The sequence below is a fragment of the Salmo salar genome, chromosome 22 (assembly GCF_965601325.2).
Source record: "Salmo salar chromosome 22, fSalSal1, whole genome shotgun sequence".
Taxonomy (NCBI): domain Eukaryota; kingdom Metazoa; phylum Chordata; class Actinopteri; order Salmoniformes; family Salmonidae; genus Salmo; species Salmo salar.
In genome coordinates, this window is record NC_138312.1 from 8937133 (window position 1) to 8953818 (window position 16686).

General features: G+C 40.3%; 1 protein-coding gene and 1 long non-coding RNA gene across 3 annotated transcripts in view; both read right to left on the reverse strand.

Annotated features, from left to right (window-relative positions):
- Positions 1-16686, reverse strand: part of LOC106582694 (rho guanine nucleotide exchange factor 3) — a 130882-nt gene that overhangs the window by 41173 nt on the left and 73023 nt on the right. The gene's annotated exons all lie outside the window — the stretch shown is intronic.
- LOC106582695 (uncharacterized) lies at positions 918-7953 on the reverse strand. The gene is made up of 2 exons (XR_014382120.1): positions 1754-7953; positions 918-1616 (listed from the first exon to the last, which is right to left on the reverse strand). It is a non-coding gene; the product is annotated as an uncharacterized LOC106582695 (long non-coding RNA).

Sequence of the window (16686 nt, forward strand, 5' to 3'; positions counted from 1 at the left end):
TTTCCCCAAATTCCCAGCTGTCTTGTTATTTTATACCTCAATGTCTTGAACACAACATCAGTAACAGCTTCACATGGACTGGAAAGGATTGTCTGTAGCCCCACCCACTGACATTTCCATTCGTCAGAGTGTTGTTGTTTTGGGCTAATGTTAGCTAAGTAGCTTGCATTTGGAATTATATATTTGGAGTAAACTTGAGTGTACCGTAGGCCTACGCATATATCAACTGAAGAGTCACCTGAAGCTTGAGAGTAATGGGAGATGCAGTAGCGGAATGCAGTGCTGAGGCAGAGGGCTCGTAATGAGTAAGACTGGCTACAACTCTGAACTGAGTGGCGAGCTTTCTGGTGTCTAAAGCTGCTGAGGCATCACCCAAGTAGGTGCCATACACTGTGAAGGAGAAGTCCAGTGGCTACACGAATCAGGCTGGTTCCCAGAGCAGCCCTCTACAAGATCGTTACCAAATTCCATCTTCATCAACCATCTCCCTGACCACCTTCCTCTGATCAAGCCATGAACTGTCCCTCTCCATCTCTGGAGGATGCATGCACTCAGACTTGGCCTCTAGTGGTTGACCTAGCCAACTATAGTTAGGCTACTTGTGATCATGTATTGCTTATGTTTTTTATATTTTTGATGCGCTTTGAGATTGTTATGAAAAGCGCTATAAAAATGTCATCAATTATTATTATGCCACAGATGGTTTATTTAGTTTAGTAGAGCAAAAAAGCTCTGATGAAGGCCAAGAGGCCTGACAAGTAAGCTTCAATAAAAAAAGTGATACTAGCAAGAGCAGTGTACAGGTTTCTTTTAACGTATCTAATTGTTACCATGCACCTGCAACAAGATAGCTCAGATGTGGAAGTGCATTTTTTTATGTAGAATTTGTTTTAAGTAAAATACACCAACAGTAGATGTACCGGTATCACTTTTTCTTTTTTATTACAAACAAGAAAACACTTTAAAAAAAAGAAAAATCCACTTTGGGTTTAAAAAAAGAAATACAATACTGTACGTACAAAATACGTAAAACTACTTCTTAATCATGGCCTCTAAAATGGCCATAAGGCATGCCTCCCTGGCAGTCACCTCCTTCTCCCGCTCCTGCCCACATTTGGGCCATTCTGGGAAGGAGGGGTGCCCATAGCTGCACCTTGGGAGGATGAGGAGATGATGACCGATGGGGCGATGAAGTGGCAGCCTGCTAGCACCTCATCCATCACCGCATACCACTTCCAGGATGCGTCTACGGCCTCCAGTCCCTCCGTGCTGACTCCGGTGGGGAGAGCTTTTAATTGCAAAAAAAATATGGAAAAGGATAGTACATGTAAAGCCCCATAAAAGGTATTATGCCAATTGCAGTACATTTCTCTGGAATACTTGCACCTTTCTAGCAAGTGTGTCTTCACACGTACATTCATTTTCTGGTGAAACATAAGAAATAGATGGGAAAGTGTTGTTGCACGAAAAGGATAACTTTACTAGCCAAGTACAGCAATAAATGTCAAGATAACATACAGCAGCGTACTGTGTATTTTTGCTAAAGGTTCTCTTACTTCTTTTTCACCCATACAGGTGACAGCTGCCCCTCCAGCTCACACTCCTTACCATAGATCCTGAAAAGACACAAGATGTACAACATTAACCAAAACATGAGCAAAGTAGAGTGTGTGAACTTTCTGTAGATAGCTAGACTGCCACATACTTTATCAAATTGGAGTACCAAGGTGAAACAGTAAGGAGTGCAGCTTACCGTTACTTTCACCATAACAGGTTATCTGCAATGAAAATATCAAGACCCATTCAGACTGTAACCGTTCAGCATGGACATTACAATCAGCTCATCACAGATAAAATGAAGTGACAAATCAGGAGATCTAGAAGAAAAGAGAAGTGTTGGGACCAGCACCGCTGTGGAAAATAGGAATATAGGCTACCGCGTTACTAACACTATATCCAGTGCATAGTTTTGAACACAAGCAATGGTATTTACAACAAGTAGCTAGCTAGCAAGCTAGGCTAATGTTAAAAATTGAGTTGTCGCTCAACAGCAAGTAACGTTACCGTTAACCCTGTAGCTAACATTACTGTTCGAACAGTTAACTTCTAGTCCGACCAAGGGTGAAAGTAAGGCGGTCCGGTACGGAATCCCGGCAAAATAAATAGTTGGAGGTACGCCGTACTGGTAAAACATGAGCCCATCACAATAATTACAGCAGAAGGTCAAGAAAACTCTAGGCTATTACACCATTATGGCAGAATGGACTTGAAAATGCTCCAAAATACGATGTGGTTCGACAATAACACCTACATTTTGCCAAGGCAGAGATAAGTGCCCGACACTGCATACAGCAGTGGACATAAATTCTGGCCTAATGAAAATCGCCAAATGTCATTACACTTGTTGGTGTTTTGTGGAGATGTCTCTTTCCATTCACCACTGTTTGAGTAGTTGTTTGACAATCAGATGAAAAAATCATGACTGGTTGTGTTTATGCCACAATAAAAGGTAACACATTTTAAAAGTTAAATCACACATCTTTACGACTAGGCCCACAGAGATCCTATTGAATTAATAGAGATTCTATATGTAATTCTTTGATTACGACCATAAAATTATTTGGAGGTCCCGTACTGGGAAGAAATTAAATCTACTTTCACCCTTGAGCCCTACTGAAGCACGTAGCTAGCTAAAAGGCACAGCAGGCAGCAGGCTGCAAATCTGTTTTCAAAGATGTAACGTTACGATGAAATAGTTGTGATCATTTTAAGAAGAACAAAAACTACTTACATTTGGACTCCACCGCAGAAGCATCGCTATTATTCGCCATCTTCCAAGTTGTTTTGTTGTTTACTTTTCTTTGCTGTAATAAAGGCTTTATATATATATTTTCTTGTTAGAACAGACTCTCTGGTACACTTATGTTTTTAGTGTTTACACTGTTCCAAATGTTCACAAAAAAATATCTTGTAATCTAACAGCACCTGTTTGTCACACATAATACTCATGCAACGGTAGCTTTTTCTTGATTTTCAGTAGTTTCCACAACTAAGTAAAATGTCTTCCACAGATCTGACTTCCCCTTTCCCTCCTGAGCAACCGGTAAACATTCACCTGTTTCAAGTTTATTTTTCATGTCCTCCACTTCCATTTTACTGCCATGTGTTACGGTGTTCAGAGTTTGGTTTTTATTTTTTTTTACACAATTTATTTATGTGATTATAATAGGCTATAGGTCAGGCTGTATTGGTCACGTGCATGCGATGCAAACATTTCACATAAAGAGAGCAAGGGTTGAGGGAATAGGGAATGTTTTTCCTCAACAAATTAGGGATTCCGGTAACAGAACTTTTCAGTCAGAGGAAGAAGTAAGAAACTACCGTAAATGTCTGAAATTATGTTGCAGCTTCAGCACTGACAGTGCGATCAAAACTTGCTGTGCTGTGGTACCTTTTCGCTGCAGAAGGGAGGAGAGACAATGTGTGCCAGTCACAGAGGCCTATTCGCTGTCATTTTTTTAACACAGCGTTGCCATCGGGCTCCCTCTTGAGCCATTTGTGTGCTTTAATTATTTAATCGAACAGTGCGCTTAACGCATCAGATGAGCTAAGTACATATAGTTGATTTTATTCAAACACATAGGGTGTGGCTTTATAGAAAAATACATGTTTTAAAATTTCGACCAATGGATTGGTCGAAATTGTATCAATGCTCTCTAGTGAAATATGACAGAAATTATACGTTTTCATTCTCATACCACATCGCACCACATGTCATCTACAGTATCTTGTTGCCAACATAATACACCACACCTTTGCTTCAATGTGGTTTGAAAGTGTTTGGGTGACTAAGCTATTGCAGCCTTGACTCCCAAAGACACCCCCTGACCCCCCTTTCCAGATGACAAAGGTATTAGATATTATGTGTCTTGGGAAAAAATGAAAACATGTGTACTGCATCAGATATAGAGTTGAAATGTATTCAATTTTGAGTTTGCATTCTAATATTACACTTTCATACAGTACATCATAGAAGACTGAAATATAACAAAATTGTTTAACATAAAAACAATAGATTTTTTGTGTATTTTTGATTTTTTTTTAAATTAATTATGAAAAAGATCAAAAACATTCCACCCATGAGGGCATTAGAGGGCTCTTTTGGTTATTTGACTGCAGGAAAGGGGCACAGGGTGATTAAAAAAGAGAAAAACAGCTCTTTGATGTCAGAAATGAAATGCAAACCTGACACTTCATACACATCAACACTACAAAGGAGGGAGGCCTCTTTCTACCTCACTGCTGATTGGAAATCTATATCAAGTAAGTGTTCAATTTTCCTTTGAACATCAATCTCCCTTCATGAAAACACTATATATGAGGTCATGCTGGATGTAACGTTAAGGGCTAAAGCCTGCACAAACCCACCTGCACATAGAGTTAACAGAAAAACAGGCTATATTTGTCTAGTTTCCAACGTTGTGACAGTCTGTGAATGTAGAATGAATGGGGTTGAGTGAGGCCCGTTTTCATCAACTAACCATAAAGGTCTCTGTGACATTTTACTGATTATGTCACAATTTCAGAGAGGAAATTAAGAAGGTGAGAAAGACAATTTGATCATCATAAAAGGGTATTCATTTTTTGTCAGTCTGATCTCATTTAAATTCCCTACACATTGTTTCTCTATGCCCACTGTGAACCCAAATGTCACTTTACACATTTAGAAATAAGCATTCTTCTGAAAATGTGCAATATTTGATAAAAAAAAATCATTAACTGAGATCAAGACGGCGCCGACAGAGAGGGAAGACTCGCTTCTAGTCCTTAGGAAACTTTGCACTATTTTGTTTTTTTATGTATTAATTCTTACATTGTTAGCCCAGAAAATCTTAAGTGTTATTACATACAGCCGGGAAGAACTATTGGATATCAGAGCGATGTCAACTTACCAGCACTACGACCAGGAATACGACTTTCCCGAAGTGGATCCTTTGTCCGAACCACCCAGGGCATTTGAACTGATTCCAGAGGCTGACCCAAAACAACGCCGCCGGAGAAGAGGAAGATGGAGCGGTCTTCTGGTCAGATTTCGGAAACGTGCACACCACCCACCACTTCCGAGTATATTACTCGCTAATGCCCATTCTCTAGATAACAAGGTCGACGAAATCAGGGCAAGGGTTGCTTTCCAGAAAGACATCAGGGATTGTAACATACTGTATTTATTTATTTATCTTGCTCCTTTGCACCCCAGTATCTCTACTTGCACATTCATTTTCTGCACATTCTACCATTCCAGTGTTTAATTGCTATATTGTAATTACTTCGCCACCATGGCCTATTTATTGCCTACCTCTCTTATCCTACCTCATTTGCACATGCTGTATATAGACTTTTTCTACTGTAATATTGATTGTATGTTTGTTTATTCCACGTGTTATTCTGTGTTGTTGTATGTGTCGAACTGCTTTGCTATATCTTGGCCAGGTCGCAGTTGCAAATGAAAGGCTAGTTGAGAACAAGTTATCTGGTTAAATAAAGGTGAAATAAAAAAATAAAAATACTCTGTTTCATGGAAACATGGCTTTCTCGGGATATGTTGTCGGAGTCGATACAGCCAACTGGATTCTTTGTGCGACGCACCGACAGGAATAAACATCTCTCCGGGAAGAAGAAGAAGGGGGTGTATGTTTCATGAATAACTTCTTATGGACAGGTGAGACGGTAGCGTCCCACCTGGCCAACATCCGGTGAAATTGCAGAGCGCGAAAATGCAAATGACAGTATTATAAATATTTAACTTTCATAAAATCACAAGTGAAATACATCAAAATAAAGCTTAACTTCTTGTTAATCCAGCCGCAGTGTCAGATTTCAAAAAGGCTTTACGGCAAAAGCAAACCATGCGATTATCTGAGGACAGCGCCCCGCATACAAACACATGAAAAACATCATTCAACCAGGCAGGTGCGACACGAAAGTCAGAAATAGCGATATTAAAAATGCCTTACCTTTGATGATCTTCTTCTGTTGGCACTCCAAAAGGTCCCAGTTACATCACAAATGGTCCTTTTGTTCGATAATGTCCTTCTTTATATCCATAAAAACTCAGTTTAGCTGGCGCGCTTCAGTCAATAATCCACCCAGTTTCCCTCCATCAAAATCCATACAAAATGAATCCCAAACGTTACTAATAAACTTTTCCAAACAAGTCAAGCAACGTTTAGAATCAAACCTTAGGTACCCTAATACGTAAATAAATGATACAATTTAAGACAGAGAATCGTTACTGTCTTTACCGGAGAAAAATACTAAAGAACGCGCTCTCTTCCACGCGCTTGGAAACACTACAGCCAAAATGGGAGCCACCTAGAAAAAATACAATTTCTGGCTCATTTTTCCAAAAACCAGCCTGAAACTCTTTCTAAAGACTGTTGACATCTAGTGGAAGCCTTAGGAACTGCAATCTGGGAGGACTTGGCCTTTTTAATAAAAGTGATAGCCATTGAAAATTGTGGTAGGCTGAATTTCTTTTTTTGGGGGTGGTTTGTCCTCGGGGTTTCGCCTGCCATATCAGTTCTGTTATACTCAGACATACTTTTAACAGTTTTAGAGTGTTTTCTATCCAAATCTACCAATTATATGCATATCCTAGCTTCTGGGCCTGAGTAACAGGCAGTTTACTTTGGGCACGCTTTTCATCCAGACATCAAAATACCTTCTCTAGGGTAGGGGGCAGTATTTTCACGGCCGGATGAAAAATTTACCCAAATTAAACGGCCTACTACTCGGGCCCAGGAACTAGAATATGCATATTATTAGTAGATTTGGATAGAAAACACTCTGAAGTTTCTAAAACTGTTTGAATGGTGTCTGTGAGTATAACAGAACTCATATGGCAGGCAAAAACCTGAGAAAAATCAAACCAGGAAGTGGGAAGTTTGGTGCTTGTAGTCCATTCAAGTCATTGCCTATCGAACACACAGTGACTTAGGGTTCATTTTGCACTTCCCAAGGCTTCCACTAGATGTCAACAGTCTTTAGAAAGTTGTTTGAGGCGTCTATGATGAACAGAGAGCGAACAGAGGAAGTTGGAAGTTGTTGACTCAGGAAAGCAAATGAGTTCATTGGTGCGCATTCACGTGAGAGTTAGCTGTGTTCCAAAACGTTTTTCAAGACACTGGAATCGTCCAGTTGGAATATTATTGAAGTTCTAAGTTAAAAAGGCCCTAAAGATTGATGCTATACAACGTTTGACATGTTTGAACGAATGTAAATATAACGTTTTTTGACTTTTCGTCATAAAATTTTCGGCGCGCTTCCTACACTTGGAGTAGCTTACTGAACGCGGAAACAACAAGGAGTTATTTGGACATAAATGATGGACTTTATTGAACAAAACAACATTTATTGTGGACCTGGGATTCCTGGAAGTGCCTTCTGATGAAGATCATCAAAGGTAAGTGAATATTTCTAATGCTATTTATGATTTTAGATGACTCCAAAATGGCGGGTATCTGTATTGCCTAGTGTATTTTTCTGAGCGCAGTACTCAGCTTATTGCAAAGTGTGCTTTCCCCGTGAAGCTTTTTTGAAATCTGTCACAGCGGTTGCATAAAGGAGATGTTCATCTATAATTCGTTGTGCTGATTCACCGGGAGTATTGGAGGAAAAATATTTTCTGAACATCACGCGCCAATGTAAAAGGCTGTTTTTGGATATAAATATCAACTTGATCGAACAAAAAATGCATGTATTGTGTAACATGATGTCCTAGGAGTGTCATCTGATGAAGATCGTCAAAGGTTAGTGCATAATTTTAGCTGAATTTCTGGTATTTGTGACGTCTGTCCTTGCTAGGAAAATGGCTGTGTGGTTTTTCTTGTGTTGGAACTGTCCTAACATAATATAACTTTATGCTTTCGCCGTAAAGCCTTTTTGAAATCAGACAACGTGGTTACATTAACCTCTTGGGGCTAGGTGGGACGCTAGCGTGCCACCCGTGGTGCACTCCATCAACAGCAGGTGCATTTCAAGAGCGGCAAATTTGAATCCAAATAAATGTCAAAATTCAAATTTTTCAAATATACAACTATTTTACACCATTTGAAAGATAAACATCTCCTTAATCTAACCACGTTTTACGATTTCAAAAAGGTTTTACGGCGAAAGCATAAATTTAGAGTATGTTAGGACAGTACATTTACAAGAGTTGTGTGTAATGTTTTGTCAAGTCAAAGACAGGGTCACCAAAACCATAAAACCAGCTAAAATGATGCACTAACCTTTTACAATCTCCATCAGATGACACTCCTAGGACATTATGTTAGACAATGCATGCATTTTTAGTTCTATCAAGTTCATATTTATATCCAAAAACAGCGTTTTACTATGGCATTGATGTTGAGGAAATCGTTTCCCTCCAATAACCGGCAGTCAAGTCAGCGTCACAAATTAAATAATTAAAATTAGAAAACATTGGTAAAATATTATATTGTCATTTAAAGAATTATAGATTTACATCTCTTGAACGCAATCAACTTGCCAGATTTAAAAATAACCTTACTGGGAAATCACACTTTGCAATAATCTGAGCACTGCGCCCAGAAAAATACGCGTTGCGATACAGACTAGACGTCATGTTGGGGAGATCTAAAATCGAAAATACTATGTAAATAATCCATTACCTTTGATTCTCTTCATCAGATGTCACTTCCAGGTATCACAGGTCCATAACGAATGTAGTTTTGTTCAAAAAAGCTCATCATTTATGTCCAAAAATCTCCGTCTCGTTAGCACATGATGTAAGCCAGCCGGACTTCTCGTCATGAACGAGGGGAAAAAATATATTTCCGTTCGTTCAAACATGTCAAACGTTGTATAGCATAAATCATTAGGGCCTTTTTTAACCAGAACATGAATAATATTCAAGGTGGACGAATGCATACTCTTTTATAACGTATTGGAACGAGGGTACCCAACATGAACTAGCGCGCCAGGTGTCTAATGGGACATCAACGTTCCATGGCTCTTGTTCGGTCAGATCTCCCTCCAGAAGACTCAAAACACTTTGTAAAGGCTGGTGACATCTAGTGGAAGCAATAGGAAGTGCCAAAATATTCCTAAACCCCTGTGTTTTTCAATGGGATAGGTTTAAAGTCAATACAACACATCAGGTATCCACTTCCTGTCAGAAAATGTCTCAGGGTTTTGCCTGCCAAATGAGTTCTGTTATACTCACAGACACCATTCAAACAGTTTTGGAAACTTTAGAGTGTTTTCTATCCATATATAATAAGTATATGCATATTCTAGTTACTGGGTAGGATTAGTAACCAGATTAAATCGGGTACATTTTTTTTATCCAGACGTGCAAATGCTGCCCCCTAGACCCAACAGGTTAAGAAGACGTGTATCTTTAAAATGGTGTAAAATAGTCGTATGTTTGAGAACTTTGAATTATGGACATTTTGTGGTTTTGAATTTGGCGCTCTGATTTTTCACTGGCTGTTGAATAGTGTGAACCGTGAATGGGACGCTAGCGTCCCACCTGCCTAAGAGAGGATACTGCCCCCTACCCAAGAGAGGTTAACGACTCATTGTAACAACATACAGGAACTCAAGTCCTTTTGTTCACTGAACCTAGAATTCCTCACAATCAAATGCCGACCACATTATCTCCCAAGAGATTTCTCTTCGGTTATTGTCACAGCCGTGTATATCCCCCCTCAAGGCGATGCCACGACGGCCCTCAAGGAACTTCACTGGACTTTATGCAAACTGGAAACCATATATCCTAAGGCTACTGAAATTCCATCAGCATATTTACTGTAGCACCCGCGCTGGAAAAACACTGGATCACTGCTAATCTAACTTCCGCGATACATACAAGGCAAATCTGACCATGACTCCATTTTGCTCCTCCCTTCCTATAGGCAGAAACTCAAACAGGATGTACCTGTGCTAAGGACTATTCAACGCTGGTCTGACCAATCGGAATCCACACTTCAAGATTGTTTTAATCACGCGGACTGGGATATTTTCCGAGTAGCCTCAGAGAATAATATTGACGTACAGTGGATATAAAAAGTCTACACACCCCTGTTAAAATGCCAGGTTTTTGTGATGTAAAAGAATGAGACAAAGATAAATCATGTCAGAACTTTTTCTACTGTAAATGTGACCTATAATGTGAACAATTCAATTGAAAAACAAACTGAAATCTTCGAGGGGGAAAAATGAAAAATAAAAACCTTACAATAACCTGGTTAAATAACTGGGGATGTGGGGATGTGGCTGTGTTCAGAATTAACCAATCACATTCAAACTCATGTTAAATAGAAGTCATTACACACCTGCCATCATTTAAAGTGACTCTGATTAATCACAAATAAAGTTCAGCTGTTCTAGTAGGATTTTCCTGACATTTTCTTAGTTGCATCTCAGAGCAAAAGCCATGGTCCGCAGAGAGCTTCCAAAGCATCAGAGGGATCATTGTTGAAAGATATCAGTCAGAAGAAGGGTACAAAATAATTTCCAAAGCATTACATATACCATGGAACACAGTGAAGACAGTCATCATCAAGTGGAGAAAATATCGCACCACAGAGACATTACCAAGAACTGGACGTCCTTCCAAAATTTATGAAAAGACGAGAAGAAAACTGGTCAGGGAGGCTTCCAAGAGGCCTACAGCAACATTAAAGGAAATTCAGGAATTTCTGGCAAGTACTGGCTGTGTGCTACATGCGACAACAATCTCCCGTATTCTTCATATGAATGGGCTATGGGGTAGGGTGGCAAGACGGAAGCCTTTTCTTACAATGAAAAACATCCAAGCCTGGCTGAAATTTGCAAAAACAAACATCAAGTCCCCCAAAAGCACGTGGGAAAATGTGTTATGGTCTGATGAAACCAAGGTTGAACTTTTGGCCATAATTCCAAAAGGTATGTTTGGCGCAAAAACAACACTGCACATCACCCAAAGAACACCATACCCACAGTGAAGCATGGTGGTGGCAGCATCATGCATTGGGGCTGTTTTTCTTCAGCTGGAACTGGGGCCTTAGTCAGGGTGGAGGGAATTATGAACAGTTCCAAATACCAGGCAATTTTGGCACAAAATCTTCAGGCATCCGTTAGAAAGCTGAAGATGAAGAGGAAGTTCACCTTTCAGCACGACAACGACCCAAAGCACACATCCAAATCCACGAAAGCATGGCTTCACCAGAAGAAGATTAACGTTTTGGAATGGCCCAGCCAGAGCCCAGACCTGAATCCAATTCAACATCTCTGGGGTGATCTGAAGAGGGCTGTGCACAGGAGATGTCCTCACAATCTGACAGATTTGGAGCGCTTTTGCAAAGAAGAGTGGGCAAATATTGCCCCATCAAAATGTTCCATGCTAATAGACTCCTACCCCAAAAGACTGAGTGCTGTAATAAAATCAAAAGGTGCTTCAACAAAGTATTAGTTTAAGGGTGTCCACACTTATGCAACCAGGTTATTGTGAGTTTTTTATTTTTCCCCCTCAAAGATTTCAGTTTGTTTTTCAATTGAATTGTTCACGTTATAGGTCCCATTAAAGGTGGAAAAAGTTCTGACATGATTTCTCTTTGTCTCATTATTTTACATCACAAAATCCTGGCATTTTAACAGGGGTGTGTAGACTTTTTAAATCCACTGTATACGCTGATTCGGTGAGTGAGTTTATAAGGAAGTGCATAGGAGATGTTGTACCCACTGTGACTATTAAAACCTATCCTAACCAGAAACCGTGGATAGATGGCAGCATTCGCGCAAAACTGAAAGCGCGAAGCACCGAATTTAACCATGGAAAGGTGACTGGGAATATGGCCAAATACAAACAGTATACTTATTCCCTCCACAAGGCAATCAAACAAACAAAATGTCAGTATAGAGACGAATTGGAGATGCAATTCAACGGCTCAGACAGAAGACATATGTGACAGGGTCTACAGACAATCACATACTACAAAAGGAAAACCAGCCACGTCAAGGACACTGATGTCTTGCATCCAGACAAACTAAACACCTTCTTTGCCCGCTTTGAGGATAATACAGTGCCACCGACACGGCCCGCTACCAAGGACTGTGGGCTCTTCTTCTCCATGGACGACAAAAGACATTTAAACGTGTTAACCTTTGCAGGGCTGCCCGCCCAGATGGCATCCCTAGTCAAGTCCTCAGAGCATGCTCAGACCAGCTGGCTGGTGTGTTTACGGACATATTCAATCTCTCCCAATCCCAGTCTGCTGTCCCCACATGCTTCAAGATGGCCACCATTGTTCTTGTACCCAACAAAGCAAAGATAACTGAACTAAATGACTATCGCCCCATAGCACTCACTTCTGTCATCATGAAGTGCTTTAACCTGTTAGGGCTAGGGGGCAGTATTGACACGGCCGGATAAAAAACGTACCCGATTTAATCTGGTTACTACTCCTGCCCAGTAACTAGAATATGCATAGAATTATTGGCTTTGGATAGAAAACACCCTAAAGTTTCTAAAACTGTTTGAATGGTGTCTGTGAGTATAACAGAACTCATATGGCAGGCAAAAACCTGAGAAGATTCTGAACAGGAAGTGGCCTGTCTGACAAGTTGTTGTTCATCTTGGCTCTTTTTATTGAAGACTGAGGATCTTTGCTGTAACGTGACACTTCCTACGGCTCCCATAGGCTCTCAGAGCCCGGGAAAAAGCTGAATGATATCGAGGCAGCCTCTGGCTGAAACACATTATCGCGTTTGGCAAGTGGCCGATCAGAGGACAATGGGCTTAGGCGCGTGCACGAGTCGACCCCGTGCTTTATTTTCTTTCCTCTTTTTACCTAAATGCAGATTCCCGGTCGGAATATTATCGCTTTTTTACGAGAAAAATGGCATAAAAATTTATTTTAAACCTCGGTTGACATGCTTCGAAGTACGGTAATGGAATATTTTGAATTTTTTTGTCACGAAATGCACCATGCTCGTCACCCTTATTTACCCTTTCGGATAGTGTCTTGAATGCACGAACAAAACGCCGCTATTTGGATATAACAATGGATTATTTGGGACCAAACCAACATTTGTTATTGAAGTAGAAGTCCTGGGAGTGCATTCTGACGAAGAACAGCAAAGGTAATAACATTTTTCTTATAGTAAATCTGACTTTGGTGAGTGCTAAACTTGCTGGGTGTCTAAATAGCTAGCCCTGTGATGCCGGGCTATCTACTGAGAATATTGCAAAATGTGCTTTCACCGAAAAGCTATTTTAAAATCGGACATATCGAGTGCATAGAGGAGTTCTGTATCTATAATTCTTAAAATAATTTATGTTTTTTTGTGAACGTTTATCGTGAGTAATTTAGTAAATTCACCGGCAGTGTTCGGTGGGAATGCTAGTCACATGCTAGTCACATGCTAATGTAAAAAGCTGTTTTTTGATATAAATATGAACTTGATTGAACAAAACATGCATGTATTGTATAACATAATGTCCTAGGGTTGTCATCTAATGAAGATCATCAAAGGTTAGTGCTGCATTTAGCTGTGGTTTGGGTTTATGTGACATTATATGCTAGCTTGAAAAATGGGTGTCTGATTATTTCTGGCTGGGTACTCTGCTGACATAATCTAATGTTTTGCTTTCGTTGTAAAGCCTTTTTGAAATCGGACAGTGTGGTTAGATTAACGAGAGTCTTGTCTTTAACCTGTTGGGTCTAGGGGGCAGCATTTGCACGTCTGGATAAAAAAAATGTACCCGATTTAATCTGGTTACTAATCCTACCCAGTAACTAGAATATGCATATACTTATTATATATGGATAGAAAACACTCTAAAGTTTCCAAAACTGTTTGAATGGTGCCTGTGAGTATAACAGAACTCATTTGGCAGGCAAAACCCTGAGACATTTTCTGACAGGAAGTGGATACCTGATGTGTTGTATTGACTTTAAACCTATCCCATTGAAAAACACAGGGGTTTAGGAATATTTTGGCACTTCCTATTGCTTCCACTAGATGTCACCAGCCTTTACAAAGTGTTTTGAGTCTTCTGGAGGGAGATCTGACCGAACAAGAGCCATGGAACGATGATGGCCCATTAGACACCTTGCGCGCGAGTTCATGTTGGGTACCCTCGTTCCAATACGTTATAAAAGAGTATGCATTCGTCCACCTTGAATATTATTCATGTTCTGGTTAAAAAAGGCCCTAATGATTTATGCTATACAACGTTTGACATGTTTGAACGAACGGAAATATATTTTTTCCCCTCGTTCATGACGAGAAGTCCGGCTGGCTTACATCATGTGCTAACGAGACGGAGATTTTTGGACATAAATGATGAGCTTTTTTGAACAAAACTACATTCGTTATGGACCTGTGATACCTGGAAGTGACATCTGATGAAGAGAATCAAAGGTAATGGATTATTTACATAGTATTTTCGATTTTAGATCTCCCCAACATGACGTCTAGTCTGTATCGCAACGCGTATTTTTCTGGGCGCAGTGCTCAGATTATTGCAAAGTGTGATTTCCCAGTAAGGTTATTTTTAAATCTGGCAAGTTGATTGCGTTCAAGAGATGTAAATCTATAATTCTTTAAATGACAATATAATATTTTACCAATGTTTTCTAATTTTAATTATTTAATTTGTGACGCTGACTTGACTGCCGGTTATTGGAGGGAAACGATTTCCTCAACATCAATGCCATAGTAAAACGCTGTTTTTGGATATAAATATGAACTTGATAGAACTAAAAATGCATGCATTGTCTAACATAATGTCCTAGGAGTGTCATCTGATGGAGATTGTAAAAGGTTAGTGCATCATTTTAGCTGGTTTTATGGTTTTGGTGACCCTGTCTTTGACTTGACAAAACATTACACACAACTCTTGTAAATGTACTGTCCTAACATACTCTAAATTTATGCTTTCGCCGTAAAACCTTTTTGAAATCGTAAAACGTGGTTAGATTAAGGAGATGTTTATCTTTCAAATGGTGTAACATAGTTGTATTTTTGAAAAATTTGAATTTTGACATTTATTTGGATTCAAATTTGCCGCTCTTGAAATGCACCTGCTGTTGATGGAGTGCACCACGGGTGGCACGCTAGCGTCCCACCTAGCCCCAAGAGGTTAAAATTGTGTAAAATAGTCATATGTTTGAAAAATTGAAGTTTTTGCATTTTTGAGGTATTTGAATATCGCGCCACGGGATTACACTGGCTGTTAGCCCATAGAGGTTAAGAGACTAGTCAAGGATCATATCACCCCATCTTACCTGTCACTCTAGACCCACTTCAATTTGCTTACCGCCCCAATAGGTCCATAGACGATGCAATCACCATCACACTGCACACTACCCTATCCCATCTGGACAAGAGGAATACCTATGTAAGAATGCTGTTCATTGACTATAGTTCAGCATTCAACACCATAGTACCCTCCAAACTCATCATTAAGCTTGAGGCCCTGGGTCTCAACCCTGCCCTGTGCAATTGGGTCCTGGACTTCCTGACGGGCCACCCCCAGGTGGTGAAGGTAGGAAACAATATCTCCACTTCACTGATCCTCAATACTGGGGCTCCACAAGGGTGCGTGCTCAGTCCCCTCCTGTACTCTCTGTTCACCCATGACTGCGTGGCCATGCATGCCTCCAACTCAATCATCAAGTTTGCTGACTACACAACAGTAATAGGCTTGATTGCCAACAACGACGAGACAGCCTACAGGAAGGAGGTGAGGGCACTCGGAGTGTGGTGTCAGGAAAAGTACCTCTCACTCAATGTCAACAAAACAAAGGAGATGATCGTGGACTTCAGGAAACAGCAGAGGGAGCATCCCCCTATCCACAACCACCGGACAGCAGTGGAGAAGGTGGAAAGTTTAAGTTCCTCGACGTACACATCACGGATAAACTGAAATGGTCCACCCACACAGTGTGGTGAAGAAGGCGCAACAGAGCCGCTTCAACCTCAGAGGCTGAAGAAATGTGGCTTGTCACCTAAAACTTTCACAAACTTTTACAGATGCACAATTGAGAGCATCCTGTTGGGCTGTATCACCACCTGGTACGGCAACTGCACTGCCCACAACCGCAGGGCTCTCCAGAGGGTGGTGCGGTCTGCACAATGCATCACTGGGGGCACACTACTTACCCTCCAGGACACCTACAGCACCCGATGTCACAGGAAGGCCAAAAAGATCATCAAGGACAACAACCAACCGTGCCACTGCCTGTTCACACCGCTACCATCCAGAAGGTGAGGTCAGTACAGGTGAATCAAAGATGGGACCGAGAGACTGAAAAACAGCTTCTATCTCAAGGCCATCAGACTGTTAAACAGCCATCACTAACACAGAGAGGCTGCTGCCTACATACAGACTTGAAATCATTGGCCACTTTAATAAATGGATCACTAGTCACTTTAATAATGCCACTTTAATAATGTTTACATATCTTGCATTACTCATCTCATATGTAAATAGTGTATTTTATACCATCTATTGCATCTTGCCATTGCCACTGTCATTGCTCATCCATATATTTATATATTCTCATTCCATTATTTTACTTAGATGTGTGTGTATTAGGTAGTTGTTATGGAATTGTTAGATTACTTGTTAGATGTTGTTGCACTGTCGGAACTAGAAGCACATGCATTTTGCTA